The sequence below is a fragment of the Balaenoptera physalus genome, assembly GCF_965194825.1.
Source record: "Balaenoptera physalus genome assembly, chromosome: 15".
Classification (NCBI taxonomy): Eukaryota; Metazoa; Chordata; class Mammalia; order Artiodactyla; family Balaenopteridae; genus Balaenoptera; species Balaenoptera physalus.
The window spans coordinates 92010084-92035351 of NC_138894.1; the positions used below are offsets into that span (position 1 = coordinate 92010084).

A 25268-nucleotide genomic window follows, 5' to 3' on the forward strand; every position below is an offset into this window, starting at 1 on the left:
TCCTGCACTCGGGAAAGGGTCTGATTCAGATTCCTTTACACCATTAAGGCACTGTAGTATCTCTTTGGGAGGTATTTGAATTCTGAGTTGTGTTTCCAGTTGTAAACTGGACCTCTGTTAAGGCTCCAGTCATTCTTGAGCCAGGAAGGGAAGCTTTTTCTCCTTGGATTAAGGGTTTCCATACGAAGTAGGAGGATTACGTTGACGTGGGGATGCCGACACGGCGAACACCCATCCCTTGGTAAATAACGCGGTTACTTTGGGTGTTGCTGTTATATTCGAATGTGTTAGCGCAGGAAGAGGTTTGCACAGGTGACTCATGTAATGGGGCCCTGCCAGGTCAGGTCTGTCTAAAATGCCAGTTTGATAGCTCATTCTCCAAATTAATCAATTAAAAAACAAAAGGGAGTTTTGAAGATATTATCCAATTAGATGACATATCTTTCTTGTCTTGAAAATAACAATTCATATATTAATAAACATAACCAGATAGTTGTAATAATTAAAAATAAGAATATGTACTTCTCATTGGCAAAGTACAAGGACTCACCTTTTCATTTTGGGTACCTCTGGAAACTAATCTTTTACAACAAGATCCTAATCCTTGATAGGATGTTGAAGGAAAAATTAAAGCCCCTGTAACCATCTGTTAAAATGATGAACAGAATCATTCAGTTATGTGTCATAACACCATGCTGTTTACCTAAAATATGTGGTCCGTGTTGAAGTTTTGTGAGAGAAAAAGCTTGCATGAATGGTCTTTTTTTTTTTTTTTTTTTTTTTTTTTTACTTTTAGGTAAGAAATGAGGAAATTGTTTTGGAAAATTAGGGCTTGCTGAATGCTGAGTCTGCTTGTGGTGTATTGTTATAGTACATTTATAGACTTGACATGGGCAGGTTTTGTCTTCACTGTGTTAGAAACAGTGTGATTTAATAGGGTGTTTGGACTTGGACTTTGGAGCTTGAATGGTGGAGTGATGTCCATGCTCAGTCACTTTGCTGAGTACTCTTTATAAATATTCCATTTAACTGTGCCTACAGTCCCGTGTAGGGGTGTCATTTTCCACTGTACAGAGAAGGAAACGGTAGTTCCAAAATGTGAGGTCGCTAGAACTAGTAACAAAACCGGTAACAGTCAGCCCTGGAAGTCTGTGAAATTAATTTCTGTTGTTAGATTATTGATTTACTGAGATTCTTTTAAAGTTTTTTTTGTTTCTTTTTTTTTTTTAAATTGGAGAAACAAAAAGAGATTCTCACCTGCTTACAAGATAGCATAAACAGCCTGGTTTATTTTTTGAAAAATAGCAAGAATGGAGACATTGTATTGTGACTGGCTTTTTCTTAGTCTTCATTAGAATGCGGTGTTGGGATCTTTTTAAAAGGCTTTACCCTTTAGAGAAATATTTGAATAGTAGTGATTTTATTCTCTAAATAATCTTCCTTTATTTAAAATTGTTCAGATTTTTACAAGCTCCATGCTTGAGGTTGATATTATTTCAAATACATAATACAGACTTTTTTTTTTTTTTTAATAAATTTATTTATTTATTTATTTTTGGCTGTGTTGGGTCTTTGTTTCTGTGCGAGGGATTTCTCTAGTTGTGGCGAGCGGGGGCCACTCTTCATCGTGGTGCGCGGGCCTCTCACTATCGCGGCCTCTCCTGTTGCGGAGCACAGGCTCCAGACGCGCAGGCTCAGTAGTTGTGGCTCACGGGCCTAGCTGCTCCGCGGCATGTGGGATCTTCCCAGACCAGGGCTCGAACCCGTGTCCCCTGCATTGGCAGGCAGACTCCCAACCACTGTGCCACCAGGGAAGCTCCATAATACAGACTTTTAAAAAAATTTTATTAGAGTTGATTTATGATGTTGTAAATACTACTATAAAATAGTGCTTTAGTGACTTCCCTGGTGACGCAGTGGTTAAGACTTTGTGCTCCCAGTGCAGGGGTCCTGGGTTCAATTCCTGGTCAGGGAACTAGATTCCACATGCATGCTGCAACTAAGAGTTCACCTGCCCCAACTAAGGAGCTGGCAAGCCACACCTAAGGAGCCCACGTGTCACAACTGAGGAGCACGCCTGCCTCAACTAAGACCCAAGTGCAATCAAATAAATAAATAAATATTAAAAAAAATTATACTTTAAAATACTATTTTAATGTCAGTTGACTAAAAAGAGAATTTTAAAATTCTTTCTGATAAATTAATTTGTGTAGGGGAAAGATACTGACCTTGTCCTACCTGCTGCTGCTGGCTTATTAAACAGAGTCCTTATTTAGAGTAGTTATGGAGAGAGAGACAAAGAGTAATAGGGGAAATATCTGATGACCTGAAAAATGTCTGGGCATTTTGGTGAAAGGATGTTACAGCAAGTGAGCCTGGGCATCTGTTTCTCACAGTGAAAACCGAGCTGTGGCTTAAACTTAGCAAGGCCCAGAAAAGAGATGGGATTGCTCATCTTTTCCTGGCCTGGAAATTAACCTTGGGATAGTACAGAGTATGTGCCTTACCAAGACTTGCCTTGGGAAGAAGATAACGGTTTCAGGATGGGCTTGGCACTATTTGCCTTTCAAAGTTTTAAAAAATCTTGTATAGAACTCATTTTGTTGGAGCATAGTTTCATTTCAAAACACGAGTGAATTGAGAGCTCTTATTTAGAATAGTATGCAAAGCATTTTTCCTTAGACACGAGAGCTTTAAAATGTATAGAGAGTGGACTTAAAGACTTGAAAATAAAATCCAATGAAGAAAATGATAAAAGTTAGGAAATGAATAAGATGAAACCCCTAAAGGACAATAGACAACTTTAATTGCAAATAAGTTACTCTTAATAGCTAAACTGCCAGAAATAGCTAACGTTTATTAAACACAAATCCTATGTCAGATACATGTTAAATGCTGAGGTGCATTCCCGTGCAATCCTTACAGCTGACTGTACTGTAATAATTGTATCTCAGCTTTGTGGTCGGTCATACAGAGTGAAGTAAGTGAGAAAGAGAAAAACAAATACCGTATGCTAACACATATATATGGAATCTAAAAAAAAAAAAAAAAAATGGTTCTGATGAACCTAGGGCCATGACAGGAATAAAGACACAGACGTAGAGAATGGACTTGAGGACACGGGGAGGGGGAAGGGTAAGCTGGGACGAAGTGAGAGAGTGGCATGGACATATATACACTACCAAATGTAAAATAGATAGCTAGTGGGAAGCAGCCGCATAGCACAGGGAGATCAGCTCGGTGCTTTGTGACCACCTAGAGGGGTGGGATAGAGAGGGTGGGAGGGAGATGCAAGAGGGAGGAGATATGGGGATATATGTATATGTATAGCTGATTCACTTTGTGATACAGCAGAAACTAACACACCATTGTAAAGCAATTATACTCCAATAAAGATGTGGAAAAAAAAAAAAAAGCCCCATGCAGCCACTAAAATCGGCGCCTCCCCAACATTATCAACGTGCGGATTTTCCGTGGGAAATGTTGTGTCCCAGCCATTTTATTTTGGGGTTGTTTTCCCTCACTGTTAATTGGTGTGTATGCAAGTAGTATAAATTAATCTTACTGTGAATGCTGAATTGGGAGGCTAAAGTTCTTAATTCTAATTCTTGGGTTAGTTTCTTAACTTATCTAGGCTTCATTTCATGACTCCTGTTAAATCTAAGAGCCTTAAGTTAATCAGTGATTCTTAACCATTTCTCTCGCCCCCAGTACACCCAACAGAACATACTTTTGTCAGGAATAGTATTTGCTATAGCTGTAATTCTCACCTCTTTGGGATAAAGAATGGGATAGTGATTCTGATATATGACCCACTCCATCCACCCCTCCCCCAGACAAACAAAAACAAAACAGAAAAGGTGCTAGCCAAATTTGGTATCAGATGGAAGTTCTCTTGCCTCCCCACGACTTCTTTCCCAATCTTGGGGCTTATCTGGCCGCTCTGTTGTTTGTCCCTCCAAAGTGCTGTCATCTACCCTTCTCTAGGTTAGCAGTTTGCAGAGTATGGTCCAGAGACCCCAGGAGTCCATGCAATCCTTTTAGGAGGCTCTCAAGTCAAAACTGTTTTCATAATAATATTTAGATATGATTTGCTTTTTTCACTTTCTTTCCCCCCTGCATGTACAGTGGGGCTTTCCCGACGCTACATGATGTGTGATGCTGCAGCAGAAACATTTGCGAATTCAGCTGTCTTCTTATTAAGTCAGACATTGAAAAGATTTGCAAAAGCATAAATATAGTTCTGCCCTTCTCAGTAATTTTTTTTTTTGGTTTTGGGAAACATACTTATTTCTCATAAAAACATTGTTTCATGAAAACCTAGCATCGTAGGTTTATTGTCGTTATTCTTGAATTAACAAATATTTTTAAAATTCTCAGTTTTGTTCTCATATGGTAAATATCAGTGGCGATTATTTAAGTGGGTTATGCTTCTTTGGTCTTGTCAGTAATTTTGAAGAGTGTAGAGGACCCTGGGGCCAAAAAGCTTGAGGACAGCTGGTCTAGAATTCTCTCATGCCTTTTGTAACCTGGCCCTGTCACCAGAACCATCTGGGCTCTTACAGTTCCTTGTGATCGTGCCCTCGCCGTCCACTTCTTTGCCTGCTGCCGCTCTGCCTCTGAAATCTGCCAGCTGAGACCACAGATTCTGTACCCGAGCTTCCTTACTCCCTTCCTCCACGATTGGACGTGCTCCCGGAGGTGCAGTGAAACGACAGAGACGGGTTGAGAGCCTACAGGCCGTGCTAGAGGGGATGCTGGTTCCACGTGTTCTCCTGCTCAGTGTCTTCCTGACCTCACCTTCCTGCTGTACATCGTCTCTGCCACTCTTGCTCCCGTGTCACTCTGTACACCAGGCAGATGCCCAGTCTGGGGTGGGCACAGATCCCTGTCGTATTTGGGCAGCAGAGTGTTGGAGAGAGACCCATGTGATGGTTCTGGGCTGCTACAGCTTCATGATTTATTCCTTCACTTACGCCTTCAGTTCTCTTCAAAGTTAGTTGAATTGACATTTTTCAGTTCCCTTTCCCATTCTTTTCAAATATTAGTGTAAATCTTAGCCACCTTTAAATCTACTCACCTTATCCACTCACGCTTAGCAGATAACATAAATTCATAAGTAAAAGTTGAAGATAAAGACACTTCTTGGGAGACAGTCCTTAAAGATGCAAGGTAAGGCGTTTAGAAGTAACAGAAATGGAGACAAAGGAGGAGGGGAAACGTCCCTGGCAGGAGGAGACGTGAGTCAGTGGCCTGCAGGTGTTCCTTCCCTGCAGAGATGGTGCTGCCCGCTCTCTGGTCCTGCCCGTCTCCACTGCGGCCCGAGATGAACACCCAGAGCATCTTGGGCCCCAGCTCTCTCCTCCCTCGCTTACACCCTCTTCGGGCAGCTGAGCAGCGAAGCCAGGCCACTGGGATAAATCCTCACTTCTCCCTTCTTCTCCTGCGTGTTAGCCATCACGGAGAACAACCTTGCTTCAGTTTCCTCTTGGGTTGTTTTGAGGCTGAGACATCTGAAAGCCACGCCCGGCGTGGTCAGCCCGCAGTCGGTGGTGGTGCCCGTCAGCTGTAATTATTGCCCGCCTGACCCCTGCAGTCCGCTGTTGCTCTGCAGCTCCAGCCGCTTCATTAGATCACATCGCACAGCTGGACTTTCATCATCTTCCTTGCTGCCCTTGCTTTGAAGATCTTTACAGAATTAATTGGATCACCTTTTTCCTTTTCTCCTTTTCCACCTAAGTATTTTTCACCCCGAAGTATAAGAGAAGAAAGATGAGTGACCTTTCATGCAAGTGGGGAGGGAGCTCAGGACCCTTTGTTACAGTGCAGCCCTGGAGAACAGAGAGTGACAGGTTCCTGGCCTTCCAGTTGGGAGGGGCCCAGGAACTGTGACTTGGGGGTGGTAGGGGTGACATGAAGCCTTTTCCAAACTTTTTTTTTTCATGGTCCTGGTTTTAGTAGCAACTAGAATAGGCTGAAATCTGGATGCATTTTTGTGGGTAATTGTCTTTCTCAGTTCAAGATTCTGTCATTACATTGTCTGCCAGACATAGTTTTTGATGTTTTTAAAAACTTTAAATTTTCATTTCTGTGTATTTATTGACTTAAGGACTATTTAATCAGATGATATTTTGAATTACAATTCAGAGGTCTTAAATCTTGATGTAAACTATAGAAGTCTTTGCTTTTTTTTTTTTTTCTTTCCGGCCATGCCACGCGGCTTGTGGAATCTTAGTTCCCCAACCAGGGATTGAACCCGAGCCACGGCAGTGGAAGCGCAGAGTAGTAACCACTGGACTGCAGGGGAGTCCCATAGAAGTCTTTGCATTTTGAACGATGAAATAATCTTGCTTAATACCAACAGCCAATACCCAATTTTATTTGTATATCTGAATCAACTTTGGAAATTTTCTTTATAAAACACAATTAAGAAAAAAAAAAACACAATTAAGTGACTTCATTGTGTTACAGAGCCAGGTGTGGGAGAGGAGTTAGATTTCTTAGAAGAGCTGAACGGTAGCCAGGAGGGTTGGGTCATTTCTGTCATCCATAAACAAAGTGAGGACAGGGAAGAATCGAGTGGCTTCATGTATCCATGTCACTGTGTCTGGTGTAGTGAATACAGCTAAGCTCCTTTCCTTTTTTTCATGAATAAGGCTTTGTGAAAGAACAAACACAGTCCCTCACGACTTTTATTGTATTTGTAACCTGTGGAGACCTCGTGGTTCCAGGTGAGAGGGCACCTGGGCAGAGCGCCAGGGCAGGGAACCCAGCAGGCCCTGCCTTCCGAGCCACAGCAGTTTTACTGTGGAACAGAGATTACCTGCAGGTCTCCAAGAAGAAATCAAGAGTGTGCGCTGGTCCCTGGACTCCAGAATCTGGTGTCTCTATATCCAGGGAAAAGCCTAAAGTGGGGACCCTGGGGAGGAGGTTACTGACCCCACAGAGGACAGGGGCACATTAGTGACTGGGAACAAAAGGGGGGCCTCTGAATCTTTATGAAGACGGCATGGCTGGCTTTTGCTGGTAGAGCAGCTGGTTTTTTAAAGTGTTTCAAAATTCTTCTGTTAGAGTCACAAATACAGAGGCGATTTCCCAGTAACAGAGCTCAGCTGACTCTCCCATGGAGGGCTGGCAAGCTCTTCTTGCCACCAGGACTTTTCTAGGTGTGGATATGTTTCTGATTTTCTGGATCTATTTTAGAACTTGAATTTACCCCCCACAGAAATAATATTTCCATGCTAGCCTACCAAATCCTATTTTAATTGACAGATGTTCAGCTATTGAGGAATGAGAAGGTCTGCAAATTTTCTCCCCCCAGAACAGCGATAAAACTGGATGAACTGGTCAAAACCATTTTAAGGCTCTGGAAATTGACCAAAAGTAAACAACAATTTGAGACGCATTTATTTAAAAGAAAACGGGTGACCTTTGAGTGAGAACAGTGGGAATTGTGGTGTTCTTGCCTGGGCTTACCTCCATTCTTCATTCCCTGGCAGAGTAGCTCTCCTGGGGCAGGGATGGCCACAAAAACAGCAGCTTTGATTGACTTGATTTGGAGTGGAAGGCAGAAAACCCATGCAGTGGTTCACAGAGGATGCCGTCAGCTCTCCTGTCCTGAGGATGCGGTCCATACGTTTAGCAGAGAGATCCTGGCAGTGAGAGAGCTATAAAGGGACTAGAGAAGATCTCAATGCAACCCTGGCTGACTGGAGACCGCATCCATGCCAGGGGAGGTCTGGGAAGGCTTGAGGGACAGGGAAGGCGGGGGCGGACTTGAGACCTGCTGGACCATAGAATGAGCTCTCAAACCCACACGTAGATCCCTCGGCAGAGGGCAGAAGCCTTACTGGCTGCAGGTGTTTGAACACAAGCCCTGACCAACCCTTGGCTGACCACTGAGATTACAGACACAGGTGACTCCTCGAGTGAGGCTGAAAAATAAAACCAAGAGTTTAAAAAACTGAGTGGAGATGTCAGCCGCTGTGTACCATGGGTGAGAGAGATTCAACACAAAATAGCACAACAATGCTCAAGAAAAAAGACAAAGTTGAGTTACTATATTATTTTAACGTGTCCCTTTTTAAACAAAAAGTTATGAGAAACGGGAAAAAAGCAGTCAATTGAAAACTGTCTCCAAATGGACCCTGATGTTGAATTTACCAAAGACTTCAAAGTAGCTATTATTAATATGCTCAAAGAATTAAAGGAAGTTATGATCACCATGACTCAACAAATAGGCAATATCAATGAAGAAATAGTAACTATTAAAAAGAAACAATGAAACTCCTAAAGTTGAAAAGTAAATAACTAGAATGAAAATTCATTAGATGTGCTACATAGTTGTTTGTGATGGCCAAAGAAAGAATCACTGAGCTTAAAGATGGATCAGTAGCTATTAGCCCGTCTATAGAACAAATGTAAGAAATACTGAAGAAAAACAAACCTCAGAGACCTGCGGGATGACATCAAGTATGCCGACATAATGGGTAATGAGAGTTCCAAAAGGTGAGTCAAAGGAGAAAAGGACAGAAAAAGTATTTGAAAAAATGATGCCCAACAGTATCACAAATTTGATGAAAAACATTAATTTCCAGGTCCAAGAAGCTCAACAACCCCAAGAAGGATAAACGAACAGATGGTTACTAAGATACATTATAGTCACACTGTTGAAAGAAAAGACAATGAGAACATCTTGAAGGCATAAAGGGAAAAATAGCTCATTGCAGACGGAGGACAATGCAGTTCTTATCAGAAACAGTGGAGGCCAGAAGAGAGTAGAATGGCTTATCCAAAATGCTGAAGGAAAAAATTTTCAACCACAAGTTCTATATCTAGCAAAACTATCCTTCAGAAATGAAGGTGAAGTAAAGACATTCACAGGTAAACAAAGACCAGCTTTACAAGAAATTCTAAAGGAAGTTCTTCAGGTTGCAAGTAGTGTACCAGATGGTAACTTGAATCCACAGGAAGAAATGAAGAGCTCTAAAAATGGTAAATATGGGGATAAATATAAAAAATGGTATAAATATATATTTTCTCTTTTTTTATTTAAAGGACATATGGCTGTATAAAGTAGTAATTATAACACTGTATTGTTAGGATTATAACAATACATAGATGCCATACATATTATAATGATAATAGCACAAAGGACAAGGGAGAAAACGGAGCTGTATTGGAGCAAACTTGCTATATTTTATCAGAATTAAGTCAGCATCAATCTGAAATATGCATGCTGTAATCCCTAGAGCAATCACTAAGAAAATAACTAAAAAATATATAGTGAAGAAAATCAACAGTGGAATTAAAATAGCATACTACCAAATATTTTTTAATACAAAAGTAGGCAGTAAAGGAGGAACAAAAAAGACCCAAGACATACCTAAGACAAATAGCAAAATGGCAGGTGTACATCTAACTGTATCAATAATTATATTAAATGTGAATCAAAAGGCAGACTGGATAATAAAAGATCTAAGCATATGCTTTCTATAAGAGGCACTCTTTAGATGAAAAGACACAGCTTGAAAATAAAAGATTGGAAAAGATATATCTCACAAACCGTCATCAAGGGAGTGCTGGAGTGGCTACAGAAGAGACCACCAGATCTAATAAATGAGTTTGGCAAAGTTGTAGGATACAAGATGGGTATACAAAATAACTATATTTCTATATATTACAAATATTCCAAAAGTGAAAGTGCAAAAACAGTTCCACTCACAGGAGCATCAAAAGGAATAAAATACTTAGGAATAAGTTTAATAAATGCAAGTACACTTGAAAACTATAAAACATCCCTGAGAGAAATTAAAGAAGAGTAAATGGAGAGGTACTTCATATTCGTGGATTGGAAGACTTTATATTGATAAGATGGCAGTTCTCCCCAAACTGATCTACAGATTCATTGTAATCCCTAACAGAAATTCCAGAAGGCTTTTTTGTAGAAATTCACAAGCCAGTCATAAAATTTATATGGAAATACAAAGAAACTTGAATAACCATAACAGTTTTGAAAAAGAACAACAAAGTTGGATTTACACTCTCCAGTTTCAAAACTTACTGTACTGCTACAGTAATAAAGATGCTGTGATAATGATATAAGGATGGATATGTAAATCGTTTAAACAAAATTGAGAGTCTAGAAATAAGCCCTTAGACTTGTGGTCACTTGATTTTTGACAAAAGCTCCAAAGCCATTCATTTGGAAGGATGGTCTTTTCAACATGTGGTGCTGGGACAGTTGGATATGTGAAGAAATGAGCCTGGGCCTTACCTCACACCATATATAACAACTAACTGAAAATGTATCATAGCCCTACTAAATATAACAGCTAAAACTATAAAACTTTAGAAGAAAATATAGAAGGAACTCTTTATGTCTTTGGATTAGGCAAAGACTTCTTAGATATGACACCCGAAGGATGGTCCATAAAGAAAAAACTGATTAGTTGTACTTCATCAGAATTTAAAACTTTTGTTCTTCAAAAGACACCGTTAAAGGAAATTCCCTGGCGGTCCAGAGGTTAGGATTCTGCACTGCGCTCTCACTGCCGAGGGCCTGGGTTTGATCCCTGGTCGGGGAACTAAAATCCCACAAGCTGCGTGGCCAAAAAAAAAAAAAAAGTTAAGAAAACGAAAAGGCAAGCCTCTGGGCGAAAATATTTGCAAAACATATATCTGATACAGGACTTATGTCCAGAATATATAAAGAACGTTTACAACTTAATAATAAGAAGCCAGACAACCCAGTTTAAAAATGGGGAACTTGGGGCTATCGTCAGCAAGTCCGCGTTAAGTACCCAAGTACCTTCTTTGTGCCGTGGTCGGTTCTAGGTGTGGGAGGAGTGGCCGTGAGCAGGACTGCTGAAGGACTGCCTTGCTGGAGCTATTGTTCACATGGGACGAGACAGACAATAAGCAGGTAAACACCACATTCAATCAATGTTATTTCCGAGACTGAGATGAATGAAAGAACATGGCTGCTATTTTAGATGAGTTGAGAATTAAATGATGCAAATGAGTCAGTTATTCATGGAACCAGAGGGAGACCCCTTGAGGCAGATGGAGGAGCCTGGGCCAGGGTCTCAGGAGTCCGGTGTTGGGTGTATTCAGAGCCCAGCAAGGGCTCCAGCCTTGCTGGTCCCTGGTGGGCCAAGGTCTCCAGTGGTGTAAAATGAAGTCAAAGAGGTAGGCGGAGCTGGATTGCAGTTAGTTAGCTTGTTTTTTTTTTTGATCAATTTTTATTGGTGTATAGTTGATTTACAATGTTGTATTAGTTTCTGCTGTACAGCAAAGTGAATCAGTTATACATATACAAATATCCAGTCTCTTTTAGATTCTTTTCCCACATAGGTCATTACAGAGTACTGAGTAGAGTTCCCTGTGCTGTACAGTAGGTCCTTATTAGTTATCTATTTCATATATAGTAGTGTGTATATGTCAATCCCAACCTCCCAATTTATTCCTCCCCCCACCTTTCCCCCTTGGTAACCATAAGTTTGTTTTCTACATCTGTAACTGTTTCTGTTTTGTAACAGATTGTAGTTTTAAGTGGAGTGGGAGCCCACCAGGGAATTCTAAGTGATGTCACGACACTGTTCCCACTGCTCTGAGTGGATAGGATTGTTAGAGGGTGGGCGTGGTGGAAGGACCACCAGTCAGAGACAGCGGGCAAGTCAGATGGGAGACAGGAGGGTAGCAGTGGAGAGGGGGAGGGGTGGGTAGATACGGGCTCGGTTTCAGAGGTAGAACTAGGGGGACTGGATCGCAGATTGGTTGTGGGGTGTGACGACGAGGGGGGAATCGACTTTTTCTGGCCCCAGCGGCCGGGGGGGCTGTGTCAGGTAGGAACGGGGGGGCTGGGGGGAGAAGCCGCTTACTGGGCAGGAGGGCTTCCTCTGCCAGGTTAAGTCTGAGAGGCCTCATTCGATATTCGTGTCGGGACGGCAGGCAGGCAAGCCTGGTGTTAGGCTTTCAAACCTTAGAATTCAATGAAATCATCTAAGAAAAAATGTACATGGAAAAGAGGAGGGGACTGAGGCTTCATTTAACAGCTTGGCTGGAGTCACCAGCTGGGAAGAGATCAAGCCAGCTTTCCGGCTGGGCCAGTCTTCACTCCAGAATCGACTTCTGTGTTCTCCTGATACACCCTAATTTACAAACCTGACTTTTTCTTCTTAGTTTCTATAGCCAGTATGTTACGAGATTATTTTTTAGTTCCTCCTTGGAAATCCTTAGCATTTGCTGTCCCATCCCCTGTCTTAGCTCGGAACTTATTTCCTCCCGCTGTGTAAGTGCTCTTCTGACTCCCAGCCTTCTCTCTTACCATCCATCATATATATGGGTTAGCCTTTATTATTTGCCTAAAAACGATTTCATCGTATTGCTCTTTGTTCAAAAATCTTTGAACGCCTATGGGAGAATAGCCGCAATACTCAAGAAACTCACGGCCCTTCAGAATACTCTGAATCCGTTTTACCCACTAAGCTTATTTCCTGTTGTCTCTCCCAGTTTTCACTAGGTAGGCGTCAGGCTGACCAGGCTTGGCCCTGGGCACTCAGCCTGGCTGGGCGCTGTCATCTTTTCTGTGTCCCTCCTGCTCCGTGTTTGCAGCTACGGCGATGTTGCTGTCCTCCTGAGGGGAGCCTGCACTTACTTCCCCGGCCTGCGATGATCTTTTCACGCTGCTTGTGTTCTGCCTCTTCACAGAACGCCTCCTCTCTGTCAGGCACCACGCCAGGCTCAGATACGCAGATGTCTGAAGTCTTCAAGGAGTGCGGTCTAGTGAAGGATACGGACATCTAAGAGAACAGTTTTCACAAAATGTGATTAAGACGCTCGAAATAGACATAGTGAGACGGGTGACTGGCATTTTGATGGCTGGTCCTGGGAAACCCAGCACTGCAGTCACGATCGGCTGCCAGACATTGTGACCGTTGTTGCTGGCTCGATGTCAGGTTCTTGAGATGGAGAAGCCGTATCTTACTGTTCCTTCTATAAAAGGCAAGTGTGTGGAGTCAAAGTGACATCTTTAACAAACCAACTCTGCGAAGAGATGAGACACATGATCTAAAAATGTGAAGAGTGGCTACCATGTATCTTTAAGAGGGTGTCTTTATAAATGTGATAGTGGAAGGAGCCTTTCAACTTGGTTCTTAAAGACATCATGTGGTTAGATAGTTGATAGTCACCTATTGGTTAACTGAGGATAAACTTAACCTTTGGGTCTAATACTTGAGCAGAAATCATGTATCTTATTTTTTAAAAAATATTTACTTATTTGGTTGCACCAGGTCTTAGTTGTGGCAGGCGGGCTCCTTAGTTGCAGCTCACTGGCTCCTTAGTTGTGGCATGCGAACTCTTAGTTGTGGCATGCACGTGGGATCTAGTTCCCCAACCAGGGATCGAACCCAGGCCCCCTGCATTGCGAGCACGGAGTCTTATCCACTGCGCCACCAGGAAGTCCCAGAAATAATGTATCTTAGAATGTGTTACTGTACACAAAGTAAAAAGAACAAGAAACGTTAAGGATCACATTTATTAAAATTCCATTAAATTTATGACTGGCCAATTAGAATAAAATGCAGATACTATCAAAAAGATTTTAGAAAACAGATGTTTTGATGATGGTTATAAAACTAAGTTTTGAGACTTCCAGTTAATTGTAGCAGATTAAACACACACATTTATCTGAAACTCCACTTAAATGGTAGTGAAACGTCAAAGAGGTGTAAACTCCAAGACGGGGGCTGGAGATGGCATAAGAAGCCGAAACCTAAGTGCCTGCGAGGATGGTGCTGTTGAGAACCAGCTAGTCTGTCCTGCCAAGTCCAGGGGCGGATCCGGGAACTGGCCTGGCAGCCTCTGGAGAGCAGAGCCTGCATGTGGGGTGTCGGGCTGCAGAAGGCTCTGTCCTGGTGACCGGTGTCGGACCCTTTGACTTTGAAACTGTGCATGTGTTACTTTCATAAAAGTAGAGGTGAAGGAAAAGCCGAGCTCACTCCGGGATGCCGGTTTTAGAATAACAGCCTCATTTTTAGGCCACCTCCGAATGCCACCCCATAGAAAAATAACTCTTCAGGTTGCCTTGCACATAATAGCCACCAAATGAAAACGAACAGACTTGATTAATCATAAATTTTTACATAGGAAACTTGAACAGTTTTTAAGCAGTCATCTTTCCAGGTCTCTGCTGACTTTATCAGGCTTAAGATCCTGTTTTGAAACATACCCAGAAATAGAACACTCACCTTTGCTTTAAGTTCATTCGCCCGTAGGTCAGCAAACTCTCATTATGTCTAATAATTGTGTTTGTATTCACATGACTGTTGTATTTTTAGTGCAAAAATTTTTACCTGTGTACATATTTAGCATTTTAGCCAATTGTCTCTCTGGTTAGTTAATGTGAGTATTGTACAGTTTTCTGGTTACTTGTTACCAAAGTCTATTTTTAAGATCCTGTAAATCATTTATTAAGTACTTTGCAAACTCTGTTTCTCACTAGTGCCATCTTTGGAGTTAAATCTAGTGTCCACCCCCTGCCAATATTTACTGCTTTTTTGTATCAACAGTTCTTGGCTTACATTTATTGCTATTTAAATAGATTAAAATGTAGAAATAACTAGATTAAGTGAATTATAGTTTTGATTATTTAATTTGAAATGGTGTATTCTAGAAATGGAAATGTGTAATTGTGGATAGTAATTTTGGAATACATTTTAAAAGGAACGGAGTGTAGGTTTGGAGAAGTATTTACTTAGAGGTGTTTGCTTTTTAAACTGAGTGGAGTCTCTCTTCAAAATTACATAATAACCCATGATATGCAGGGTTACATGCCAGGAAGTAGAGGTAAGGTTTGGAGATACCAATTGGAAGAAAACTTGACGCCTGACTTAAAGGCTGTTGTGACCCCCTAGCAGTTTTAACCTGAGCTTACCTTCTATCAGCTTTACAGTTTTCACTTAGCAGGGCCATCGAGACAGAGGGAGGGGAATCAAATAAGACTCAGGACGGTTTAGCAAGACACGATTATAAAAGAACACAGTTATCCTGAAAGTGAAATGGAGCCCTGTTTCAGCAAATCATGACCAACCTGAGACAACCCTGATGGTAACTAACTCATCCTCCCCCAAGTTGCTGGAATTCCAGTGATCACCTGTGTGCATGTATGATGGGTGATCTCAGTGTTGCCAGGCTTCTCGAAGCTTCGGTGATATTCTAGTTTCATCTATCTTAAATAATTCTTTATTTCTTAAGTTATCAAAATAGAAGCCTATGTAAATGTGTTTCATTCATCCAGTAGAACCAAAGAAAGAACTCAGTTTTGTTTTTTTTTTGTTTTTTTTTTTAAGTTAGATTCTGGGGCAACAAAAGTTCGTGCAGAAATTTGGATTTTGTTCTAAGTGTGGGGGGTAGCTGCTGGCAAGTCCTGAACACTCTGGATGCTGTGTGTGTAACAGACTCGGGAGGGAGTGGGAGCAGGGGCTAGTCAGGGTGCTTTTCCAGTGGTCCAGGCCTGGACCTGCTTCCGGTGGGAATTACTCAGTCCAGGGTGTATTTTGATGATAGATTTGGATATGGATGTGGGTCATACATGATGTGAAATATGAAGATGGATTTGAAGATTTGGACATGGGATGTGAGTATAGAGATACACCAAAAATGACTTTAGTTTTTTGGGCAAAGCAGCTGGGTGAAAGATGATGCCATTAATAAAGACAGAGAAGACTAGGGAGAGGAATTGTTTTGGTGAGGTCAGAATTTCTATTTTGAACGTGATGAATTTGAGATGCTTGTTAGGCAGCCAAATAGAGATGTTAAGTAGCTTGCTGATTGTTTGAGTTTGGAGGTTAGGAGACACGTCTAATCTAGAGATATGAAATCTGGGTGCTGTCGGTATACAGCAGTAGGTAAACACCTACATAGTTTAAAATCATGGAACTGGATGAAATCCTTTTGGAAATAGGTGCAAATGGAGAAGAGGACTGAACCCTGGGACCCCAGGTTGAGAAGGAATCTGCAATGGAGATTGTAAAATTTGTTTCCAAATAATTTTTAAATCAACTTTATTTAGATAAAATTTACCTAAAACAAAATAGAACCACCAGTTCAGTGAGTTTGGACAAATGTATAGACCTGTGTAACTACCACCCAAATCCAGATACAGGACACCTCACTCATCCCCCAAAGTTCCTTCATTCCCCTTGTAATCATTCCAGCCCAGTCCCCTGCAGCCAGCTATCTGCTTTCTATCACCATAGATTAGTTTGCCTGTTTTAGAATTTCATGTAAGTTGAAGTATATAGTAAGTAATCTTCTGTGTCTGGCTTTTTAAACTCAGCTTAATGTTTTAAAACTCATTCATGTCATTGTGTTTATCAACAGTATGTTCCTTTTATTGCTGAGTACCCTTCCATTGTGTGAATATACCGCCATTTACATATCCTTTCACCTGTTTATTAATGGTCATTTGGATTATTTCAAAATTTGGGGGACTTCCCTGGCGGTCCAGTGGTTAGGACTTTGCCTTCCAATGCAGGGGGTGTGGGTTCAACCCCTGGTCAGGTAGCTAAGATCCCACATGCCTCGCAGCCAAAAAACCAAAACATAAAAGCCAGAAGCATATAACTGATTCACTTTGTTATAAAGCAGAAACTAACACACCATTGTAAAGCAATTATACTCCAATAAAGATGTTAAAAAAAAAAAAAGCCAGAAGCAATATTGTAACAAATTCAATAAAAACTTTAAAAAAAAAAGTCCACATCAAAAAAAGTCTTTAGAAAAAACTTGTATGTATTTAAAAAAAAACCCAAATTTGGGTTATTAGGAATAAAACTTCTAAAACATTCTTGTACAAGTCTTTTTATGGATATACATCTTCATTTCTCTTATGTAAATACCTAGAGAGGATTTGCTGGGACATAGGATAAAAGTATGTTTAATCATATAAGAAACTGCCAGACTTTCCCAAAGTGTTATACCATTTTGCACTCCTACAAGCAATGTGTGAGAGTACCAGTTGTTTACATTCTCATCGACACTTGGTTTTATCTGTCTTTTCAATGTTCGTGATTCTAATGTGTGTACAGTGGAATTTCACTATGATTTTAATTTAGATTTCTCATGACTGATGATGTCAAGCATCTTTTCTTGCCCTTTTGACCAAGTGTACATCTTCTTTTGGGACACGTTTATTCGAACCTTCTGACTTGAATTTTATTACTATCTTATATTTCATTCTTTCTGTTTTCTGGTTGTAAGTCTTTTGCAGGTACATGGGTATATTCTCCCAATCTGTGACTTGCCTTTTCGTCTTCTTGGTGGTGACTTTTGACAAATAGAACTTTTAAGTTTTGATGAAGTCAATTTAACAATTTTTTATTTGATACTTTAGAGCTTTCTGTGTCTTTTCTGAGATGTCTTTGCCTGCCTAAGGTTATAAATATTTTCTTCTAGAAGATTTATGGTTTTAGTTTTTATGCTTATGTCAGTGATCCATTCCGAGTTAATTCTTTTGTGTGCTATGAGGTAAGGGTTGAAATTAGTTTTTTTCTGTGTATGTATCCATTAGTCCCAGCACTATTTGTCCACATACCGTGTTTTCTGTTTTGAGTTGCAATTCACCATATATGTGTGACTTTATTTCTAGACTCTTTGTTCTGTTCATTGATCCACGTGTCTAACGTGCACAGCACTTGTAACATCTGAATACTAACTTTACTTTCTCCTTAATTATTTTTTAAAGTTCCATTGTATAATTTTTTTAAAATATATTTATTTTATTTATTTATTTTTGGCTGCGTTGGGTCTTTGTTGCTGCGCGCAGGCCCCCTCCAGTTGCAGCGAGCGGAGGCCACTCCTCGCTGCAGTGCAAGGGCCTCTCATTGTGGTGGCGTCTCTTGTTGCAGAGCACGGGCTCTAGGCGCGAGGGCTCAGAGCACTGTAGTTGTGGCTCGCGGGCTCTAGAGCACAGGTTCAGCAGTTGTGGCGCACGGGCTTAGTTGCTCCGCGGCATGTGGGATCTTCCCGGACCAGGGCTCGAAGCCGGGTCCCCTGCACTGGCAGGCAGATTCTTAACCACTGCACCACCAGGGAGGCCCGTCTCCTTAATTTTTTTTCTCTGTTTGCTTACATACTTTTTGTTTTATAGTGTTCCTTGTATTTTTAAAGTGGCTTCAAAAATTACTTAGAAATGCAAAGACTACAGAATGTTTTGAAAGAGAAGGTAAAGTTTGAGGACTTAGGCTACCTGATTTCAAGATTTCAAAGAGAGCCTTGGAGAGTATAGACAGTGGGGAAGGCAAAATAAGGAGAAAATGCAGTTAGTACTCAGATATGCAGGCCTTTCCTGAATTTGGGCTGCACCCAAAGCCATCTGAGCTCAGGCACCTTGGAAAGTGAACAGTTTAATTTGATTTCAGCACATTAAAACAGCTACTCATTTATTAGTTTTTGTCTTTATTCCCATCAAGATTTTGAACCTTTTGTTGATGTTGCCTGTTTCCCTCATTTGGGGAGAATTCTTTCTCAGTTCACATCATTGCTAGCCCATCAGTTTCCATAGTCCCTGAGCACTTTGTTTTTCCCTGAACAATTTCCAATTTGTATCTAATATCTAGAGAATGGGTATTTTAGATGTGGTTTTTCTTTTTAAAATGGGGCAGTAATTCAACATTTATATTTTAACAAATAATAAAAGGTTCTTTCTGGAACTCTTCAAATCTTGTTGATTTAATTTTGTTACGAGTGATGATAGTATCAGGCTGCTTTGAAAAACTACAGAGAGCAGAAATCCCAGCTCATAGTGGTATAATGGTATAACAGTACAGGAAGATTTACCTCTTGAAGCAAGAAGTCCTGAGGCAAGGCAGTTCTTGTTGGTTAACTCAGCAACTCAGTTTTAATGAGGGCATCAGAAGGTTCTATTTTTTGTTCTCTTTAGCTTTTCTGCTTCGCTATGTCAGCATATTGTCTGTAGGCTAGCTCCTTTTATAAGCTGGGCTTATCAACATGACAGTAGCAAGTGTCCTACTTCAAGGAGAAAGCCTTTCCAAAAGCTCTGTGTCATGTGTCCTTGACCATACTTAAGTTTTATGCCCACATGTAAACTGGTCGGTTGCAAGGAGGACGAGACCACGGTGATTCAGCTACCATAGTCAGGCTCCGTCCCTGTGTGTCTGCCTTTTATAAGGGAGAGAACTATGGTTCAGAAGTAAAGAAACTTTCTTAAGATCACACAGATAGGAGGAGTAAAAAGTGATGGGGCCATTATTTAAATCTAGATCATGTCTGTCTGGATTTTATTTGCATGCATAATTTTCTGTTTGAAGACATTCAGTGAAACCCACGCAGTGACCATAGCACTTATAAGAATATCGTGTGCACGTATGTATTGGCTTATATGTCTGCTTTCCTCTGCTGTTGTGTGAACTTGAAAAATCGGGGGCTTTCCCCATCACCCTTTCCTGCAGCCTATCTCAAAAGAAAAGATAAAACAAAAGTTTGGTGTGCTTTGGTATCAGTTAGGAATACATTTCAGTTGCAGAAAAAAAACACCACCTGAGATTTTTTTTCTGGACTTAGGTTATTCAGAGCCAGTGTAGCTGCTCAGCAGTGTTTATTAAAGGAGCAGGTTTCTTGTTAATTCACACCACACCAGCTGCGTGTATCCTCTCTTTTTCTTTGATTCTCACAGAATGCTTTCATTGACTTTTGACCAACTCATAACTAATCTATGGTTGCAATTCAACCATGATTTGACAGAATTAGACGACAGATTTTTTTCCAGTTCAGTAAAGAAGTTCCTCACATCATGGGCAAACAAATGTGGTTCCATTATGAATGTCGGTTGATATTTTTGTTTACGTTAATGAGTACATTGAAAGTGAAGCAATAAAGATATATGTTGCCACTTCACTCTTCTCGTCCGTAATGTGAGTAAGAGCACCTTCTTTGCTGAATTGAATAACAGTTTTTAAATACTGGAAGAATAAGATTTCCTCTTTTTATTTTTTGGGCTATTCACAATGTAGTGGCTACAGGTCATGACATACTTTTAAGAGTTTAACATGCATTATTGGCATTCTCTTCGTTACTTCTAATTAGGCTCAGCAAACTTCTTCCATAAAGGGCCAGATAGTAAATATTTTAGGCTTCGAGGGCTGTGCAGTTGCTGTTGCAACTATTCAGCTTAGCTCTTCTAAGGCAAAAGCAGGCATAGACAATATGTATGTAAACAGGCATAGGTGTGGTCAAATAAATTTCATTTATGTAACAACAAGGAGGGGGCGAGATTTGTCCTACAGGCTTCAGTTTGATGATCCCTGCTTTAAACATTCTACAGTGTTTGCCAATTTTCAAGGTGTAAATACTTCCACCACGTAAAGCTACTAACTTGATGCCCCTGAATGTGGAATTGGGAAGAAATGCTCAGTAGCTCACAATTACATACTATTTCTACCACACAGATACAGGATATGTAAATCACCTCAAGAGCACAGAAAATAGCAAAAGTCAAGAAGTAATTGAGAAGTGATGAGTCTGAACATTTAATACCTTTGAAAGATAATTTCTTTAATTTTATGTTTATATCATTGAGTTTTTAGTAATGGCTGAGTTTAACAACCACTTTACAAAAACTCTTGAAAAATTAACAGCTTTCATAAGCTGGTATGAACCAGATCTGGGACACTCCTGCAGGCGGCCACCACCATGGGCCACACAGACGCGTACCTTCCCAGGAGCCTCAGCAGACACCTGCATACACCTCGTAGGCAGAGCTGTGTCTCTTGCCACCTCTAATGGCAAGAGAGGCTGAGAAATGGAATATTTAGCCTTTGGCCTCTATAGGCAAGGAAAGCAAGGTTGAACAGAGATGGAAATGCATATGGAGTGAGTCAGCCTAGAGTGTCTGCTACAGTTCTGTTCTAGAACATTTTCCATGATGTATCTGTATATGTTTATATATACACATACAGATGTGTACATATATAGAGAACCTAAAATGGGATTGCATTTTAAGCACACTGTTCTTTAGCTTACTTTTTCCACTTGACTCTGACTTTCATTGTGTGTACATATAGATATCTCTTTATTCACTGTTACTGAATGCTATAGGGAGGCTTTCTGTTTATTTTATTATTTCCATTTATTATAGCTAATATCATTGGAGACATTTAGTTCGTTTTCCATTTTTATCATTAAACACAGTGGTTTAGTGAATATCTTTGTATGTATCCTTGTGCATATATATAAGTATTTTTATTTTTTAGGGTAGACTTCTTGCAGTGAAACTGGCGGTTCAAAGAGTATGTACAAATTCTGAGGTATGCTGCAAAATCACCTACCAAAAAAAGATGTTTAAAATTTCATCCCTACCAGCTATGTTTGCGAATGCCTGTTTTTCCCTCCCAAACTGGATATTATCTACTTTTAAACTTTGGCCAGTCTTACTAGTCTTTTATTTTTGGCTGCTCTGTGCATGGCATGTGGGATCTTAGTTCCCCAGCCAGGGATCAAACCCGTGCCCCCTGCAGTGAAAGCACGGAGGCTTAACCACTAGACTGCCAGGGAAGTCCCTACTTTTAAACTTTTGCCAGTCTTAAAGTATTATCTACTTTTAAACTTTTTATATTGGATAAATATTATAATTCTAATATGCATTTCTGGATTATTATTATTATTTCCTGGTCATTCTTTATCATGAATCTAATTTATTTTTCTAAATGGACTGGCCGTTATAATTTCTTTATTCTATAATTTGCTCATTCACATTCTCATCCATTTTTTCACTTGAATTCTTAATTTCTTTCTTTGTTGACTTGTAGAATTTCATCATTAGGGATATTAACCTACGTGTAGTAGTTAATTTCTGTTACTTATTTAATTTTCTGTCATCTCTCATACAGAAATTTCTCCAGTAATCTCTATATAATAAATATTGTCACACTTTGTGGCATTTATGATTTTTGTCATGCTTATGAAGGTTTCCCCAATTCCAAAAATTTGAGGATATTCTTTTGTGTTTTATTCTAGACTTTTTACTGTCTTATTTTTTTTCACAGTCTGACTGGATTTTTGTATGTGTGTGTAGTGTGAACTCGAAAACTATTTTTATTTCTGAAAGGAGAGCTAACTTTTTACACTTCATTTGCCTCATTCATCTTTTTCCCACTAATTTTATATGCCAGCTTTATAATGACCAAAACTTTCAGTTGTACCGTGAGTCTTTTTTTGAACTTTCTTCTCTGTAAGGTTAATCTTTTGGCCTGTTTCTGCATCAATACTGCATTATAAATCACCGTGACATATTCTTTTATCTGGTAGGAGAGGGCAAGTCCTCCCCATCATATGTTTGTTTAGTTTTCCAGAAGACCTTGCAAGTCAACTAATCAGGTTCCACCAAAAGTATTGTTGGGATTTTGCTTGGGATTATGATGCTAAATTTAGAGATTTGAGGAGAGTGGACTCTAATGTTATTTGAATTTTCAAAATAAGTCTAAAAGTAAGTTATTTTACACTAACACATATACCTCTTCTTTCCCACTTCAAAAACTTTCATATGCTTTCCCCCATGAATTACTAGTGTTTCAGGGCCAGCAAAGTACTGAATATTTTGATAGATCTTTTTAATGTTAGGAAAGCATCCTCTTCCTTTAGTTTATTGAGTTCTATTTGTTTTGCGGAAACATTATAGAATTCTATTAAATGCCTTTTTATGTACCTGTTATAACTATTTTTCCCCTTTGACTCACCACTATGATGATACACATTACTAGTCTTCCTACACTGAGTCATTCTTGCGTTTATCCAATAAGCCCTGCTTGGTCGAGGTATCTTATTTTAAATTACAATCAGTTTTAGTGTGCTAAACTCTTTTTAAGGAATTATTTCAGTTATCTAGTGCAGCAGGACAAATCACCCCAAGTTTAGTGTCTTAGCAGTGATCTGTTATTATTTTTCATGGTTTTATGTTTGGAGTAGACGCAGCTGAACAATTTTTGCTTAGGGTCTCATGTGGCTGTTATTAAATATTGGCTGGGACTGCAGTTATTTGAAAGCATGACTGCTTGACATCCGAGAAGGTTTCCTTCTAAGGCTGGCAGTTGACGTTGGCTGCTGGCTGGGAGATCAGCTGGGATGATTGACTGGAGCACCTGCATGTGACCTCTCCGTGTGGGCTTGAGCTGCTCACAGGTAATGGCTGGGCTCAGAGAGAGTGTGCTAAGGACAAGCCTTCCAAGAAACCTAGGAGGAAGCAGGAAGACTTCCTATGACCTAGCCTTGACGTTTCAGGAAGTCATTTCCATTGCATTCTGTTGGTAAACCAAGTTATTTCGACCAGATTCAAGGTGAGGAGAATTATATTCCAACTCTTGAGGTGCAGAGCTACATGTGCCACAGGGAGGGTTGTTACTGGGGGCAGCAATCTTAGGAGCCCTTCTGTCCTCTGGCTTCCACAGTTCACAGTCATCCCACATGAAAAATGCACTTACTTGGCTCCCAAGATCCCCCAGAGTCTCCTCTCATTATGGCATCAAGCTCAAGATCTCTATCTCGTCATCTAAGTCAGGTCTAGTAAGAATGAGGCTTCTTGGCTGTGGTTCCTAAAGTACAATTCTTCTCCATCTGAGGACCGTAAACTAAAGAGGCCCCTGGTGGACCCAGTATACAGTGGTGAACAGTGAATAGGATAGCTGTAGTGGACCTTTCTGTTCAAATAGGAGGGGAATGCAAGTCACTTAGCAATCCCCGGTCTGTAACAATTGTGAACTCCAGACGGACACCTGTTATCACTTCCTTGATTAGGGCCCAGACCTAGTCCCTGCAAGTGGTTCTCTGTGGCTCTTGGCTTCACCCTCTAGACTCTTGACTCCACACCCTGAGCTCTCCTTCCTTTTTCATAAGAAATAGCCAGATTTTACAGTTGAATAGTTTTCTTAGCCTACTACCCAACAGTAGATAGTTGGGCACCCAAAGATTTGTTTTCATTTTGAGCTGTCTCTCCCTTTCAGTCCAATCTCATGTAACTCCCTTAAAAATGATGTGGGCTTCCTGTGTATCTAATTATAACCCCCTGCATTAGACAAAAGCTGCACCCACAGATCTCTTTTTGATAGTCTCCTTTTTAATTTGGTCTGAAAGTGCTGTGGGACAACATCCTTAAGGTTCCTAAAAATGTTGCCTTGCAGAGAGTCTATGAGGTATATACCCTTAAGATTCTTAGAAACTCTTTTTTTTAAATCTAAGAGGTTCTATAAAGTTGTGTCCTTAAATCTTTCTGAGGTGTCATCAAGAGCACTCGTGACTTCATCTTTACTCTGATTACTTTAAGAATATTTTGCTGACAAGAAAGACTATCCTGAGCCCTTTCTATTTTCCTAAATTCTGCTCAAACCCTGCACATTTTCTTTTTTAGTTCCTCTCTCTCTACCCGTACCTTGCTGTATGCATCTAAGAGAAACCTTTCAGCGCTTTTATTGGGTATTTTTCTTATATTCCATGTTACAGCAGGCAGCAGAGTTCCCCAGTCACTGTATAACCTGGGGTGCCTTTTCTCTGCTTCCAATTTTAATTTCCCTCCAGCTCTTTAGGTCTTCAGTAGCAATCTCCTCCAGACCTTTCCTGCTGCCACCTGTTCCCTGTCCTAAAGCCAGTGTGTGTTAGGTTTTTCCTATGGTAGCACCCTGTTTGCACTTACCAATTTCTGTTCTGATTATGTCACTACATCAGAATGCAGTGGCTTAAAATAAAGCGCTTATTACTGTTCTGTGGGTCAGGAATTCAGGAAAGGTTCAACTGAATCGAGCCCTCTTTTTCACCTGACCTCAGCTTCACGTAACATGTCTAAAGACTTAGTGCTCCCTGGCACCTCACTCCCTGACACTCCCTTCCTCCAGAACCCTGTACATGTGTTGGTCTTGGGACAGTCATGCTTTTTTCCTGACAAACAACTTCCAAAAGGCAGGAAGGAGAGACTGCCAGGCTAATTATGGGCTGCACCTGAACTAGCAAAGTGTTACTTCTACCGTAGTCTACTGGTCAGTGCAGTTAGAGGGCCAACCGTGATTCAAAGTGGGTAGAGAAAGACTCCTCCTCCTGATGAGGGAACAGAGGGGCAGGTTGTAGAAGAGCATGTGAAGTGGGGGACCTTGTTGCAGCCCTCTTTGGAAAATGCAATCTGCCACATGATATTTAGAAGTTATGTTAGGTTTGATTTCTCAGCGTTTTGTGTATGAGTATGCACATGTGCCATTTTATCAGAT

The 25268-nt window shown here is 40.5% G+C and overlaps 1 protein-coding gene across 4 annotated transcripts in view; it reads left to right on the plus strand.

The window, feature by feature from the left end:
• MBOAT2 (membrane bound glycerophospholipid O-acyltransferase 2) overlaps nt 1-25268 on the plus strand; it is a 117039-nt gene that overhangs the window by 54202 nt on the left and 37569 nt on the right. The gene's annotated exons all lie outside the window — the stretch shown is intronic.